This window comes from Miscanthus floridulus, chromosome 8 (assembly GCF_019320115.1).
Source record: "Miscanthus floridulus cultivar M001 chromosome 8, ASM1932011v1, whole genome shotgun sequence".
NCBI lineage: Eukaryota > Viridiplantae > Streptophyta > Magnoliopsida > Poales > Poaceae > Miscanthus > Miscanthus floridulus.
Genome location: NC_089587.1, coordinates 88883911 through 88887650, shown reverse-complemented (window position 1 = coordinate 88887650; position 3740 = coordinate 88883911).

Genomic DNA, 3740 nt, shown 5'->3' with positions numbered 1-3740 from the left:
ATTTTAAGTACTTTGCATCATCTTTATTATGACCTATCCATCTAGGTAAGCACCTGTACTATAGCAATCACTTGATTAACCAATAGCATCCAGTTACCAACTTAGATTTAGCATATCCCATACTATCCAGATAACCATCAATGTTCCATCATAATTACAACGATGCTGTAGCTCGAGTCAAGTGCTCACAATCCAGGAGTGATGGCGATTCAAATCGATTCCTAACCAGCTGGTGATTTATTCCTCACACAAACCACACTCACCGATCGAGTGAGCTACAGATCACCAATGACACTTTCCAAGTAGCCATGGGATAATAGTCAGGGACCGCCCGACAGCCAGGACGCACCTTGGGCTCACTCTTCATGTCCCCGTCATACCCCCTTTAGCACCAGTCTGCCAATCCGAGTTGATCTCGGCTCGAATAGTGTCACTAGCTTTGCGGTCAAAAGGTACTTTATTCAGCCAGCTAAATGTGAGGCATGCATTCAACATGACAAGAGGGACGAGCAACGATCGGTCCTTAATCGACACAGATAGAAACTAACAGCACCCCAGAACCCTGTCTGGTTGCCTCCAACTTTTCCATCCGGTCTCCAATTATCCATTACACATGGTTAATTCTAGGATATCATTCTTTCCATAGCTAAATTCTTCTAGTAACCACCTATAAATGTCGATGACCAGAAATCACCGATCGCTATCGGTCTAAGCAAGGCTAAGCAGTTATTTGATCCCGACCTAACAGGGTAAAAAGGTAATAAGGTAGGCAAGGATAGTAATAAATGCATCAACGGTTTCAATCAACTCCTACAACTTAATGCAACAATATATAAACTCATATATAGAAATAATTGCTTTTATAAAGTAGGAGACTTAGAATGCTCCGGGGCTTGCCTCGTTCAAACAAACTAGGGTGATGATCCATGCACTCGAGCAAGTCCTCTCCTTGCTCCTCTTCCTCTAGCACCTCCTGTGCCTGGACTTCTTATGGATCTGTCCTGGTCTGCTCTTTCTGAACTGCTACTAGCAACTCCTCCTATGATCCTGTATGATGCAGATGTATAAGTGCTCATGCATAGGTGCATCGGAGAGATGACATGTAATGATCATGATGCATGGAATGTAGACGAACATGTTTAACTTTATTGGACATAGTAGAAGTAAAGCTCTTCTACAAGGTAGCCAACATCATCCAAGAACATGTACTACAATACTACTACTACAACCACTGTACTAACATGCCAAGTCACCACAACAAGCTAAGATGCTTCAAAGATACACCAAAGCAAACATTATTAACTAAACTTGCATTAAAGAAGATTATTTTATTTCATTTTAAACTAGGGCTATAACAGCAACATATATTTCTGGTGCTCATAAAATCTGAGAAAATTACAGTAGTAGAGTAATACTCTAAGTAGACTATCATAAAATTTTCATGGCATTTCGATAAGTAAAATAACCTACACAAAAATGACAAGCTATGTCATAAATATGAGCATGAAAATACTTTGTATTATGAAAAGTATCAAACAATAGATTTAATATTTTTCCTATGTTCTACACAGTAAACAATCACTGCACAAAAATTATCATACACGTATTTTATACAATTTTTGCTCTCTATCAAAATAACAAAAATCATTAATTAAAGGCACTTGAACTACACATCAATATTTCTCTATAGAACATGCATGACATATATTTTTCCTACAAAGTACATCACTAAAGGAGATTAACAAAACTAGAACCATATTTTTCTGATAATTATTCTATTTACTAGACATTTTCTAAGAAATCAGCATTTATTCAATATAAATAAAGCTACACAGAAAAGTATCACAAATTTGACATGCAATATTTTTAACAGATAGATCTAGTCAAAAGAAACCTAGCAAAACTTATTTCAACAAATTTGCAGCTATTTTGAGCAAGTTATGAGTTTTTGGAAACATTTAACATTTTCTGGAAAATTATTTCCTAAATCCTATTAGAAAAAGCTAGCCGATGAAAACGCTAGGTGCACCCGGTGTAGTGCACCTAGGTCTGCGCCTGAGGCACTGACAAGCAGGCCCCCATGGATCAGCCGGCCCCACCTGCCAGCCACACGCTGCAGGGCAGGCGGCGCTGACTAGCGCGAACCCGCCGTCGGCGAGGTGGCCGACGACGATGTCACCACCATCGTGACCACCGTGCCAAGGCAGACACGGTAGTGCAACGGGCATGGCTAGAGGTGCATGAAGGTGACCTCACCAGCGTGCATGGCAGCACGGCGGCTCGGCTCTCCGACGGGAGCGCGTCTCTGGCCATGGGGTGGCGTGGGGAGCGGCGTGGGAGCTTCACCGAGCTCGGGCGGTGCTCGTGCGCAAGAAAAGAGAGCGAGAAGGAGGACGGAGGGGTGAGGTCCACGGAGCGGAGCACTCCAGCGAGGAGGAGCTCACTCCGGTGAGCAATTCATGGTCGGTGAAAGCTTACCACGGCGAACCAACGCGAGCACAGGGTGCGCGAGGTGGAGGCGGAGCTGCTAGCGAGATGGAGCGGTCAACGGTGAGCTATGGTGGCCGGGCAAGCCAACTCCGGCGAGGTGCGGCACGGGTAGGGGCGGAGGCGAGCAAGCGCATGCTCTGTTGCAATGCTGCGTGTGGCAGAACCTCCTAAGTTATAGGGCCCACATGCACCTGTCGCTGTCCGACGACCTTTGACATCTATGCATATGTTTCCATTAACTTAAAAAGACTGTCGGGCGTCCTCGGGGAACCCCAAATCATCCACGATTTCCGAGCAGGATCACATTACAAAGTCATTGCAGTATTACAACATTTATTCAAATATCAATACCGGAGTAAAAACAGCAGAAGTCTTACAATAACATAATTTACAAAACAGTAGTTTCAAACCTCGCAACTAGGTTCGATGTTTATTACAAAACGAAATAGTGGAGTGGCATTATAATATAATACAAAACACACAATGAAACTGCCCTGCCCAAGGGCCACACATTTACTTCTCATCGTCAGAACGAACGATAGTCTTGCAGCACGATCCAAAACAGATCTGCTCATGAGGCTCACCTGCAACAAGGGTCAACGAACCCTGAGTACAAAAGTACTCAACAAGACTTAACCGAAATAAGAACTGATAACTCAAGAATGCAGGCTCAGGGATTCAAGGTATGGTTTTAGCAATAATCAAAGTTATTTTGCGTAAAAGCTCTTTAACAAAATTCTTTATTTCAACAATTTAAACTTCATAAAATCATATACAAATATGACACGATCCGTAATGAGATCATGAAACTTCATATCCAACACCTTCATCAACCGTTCTCAAGTTCTAGTTATTAATACTACGATGATGAACAGTGAGTTGAGTCTCCATAACCGAGGAGCAACGACGATTCGAACTGATTATAAACCCAGCTGGGGATTCCAGACCACACGACATATGCAGGTCCCCAACCTACATATACCAACCTACCCTCGGATCCTCTAAAACAAGAACGGGTCTGCGCCACCCGAGAATACAGTACTCCACCAATCCAGCCTATAGCCACGTGGGTACACACTATTCCCACCATCTCTCCACTCCTAGTGCGCGAGTAGCCATTCTCGTAATAGAATCGCCAAGTTCAGGCTTACCGGAGTATGTGGTTAGTACTACAAATTCTCACCTCATGCAATTCAACAACGAACGTGCCTTAATCGACATAGGCGGAAGAACCTGCTCACAAGACCTCC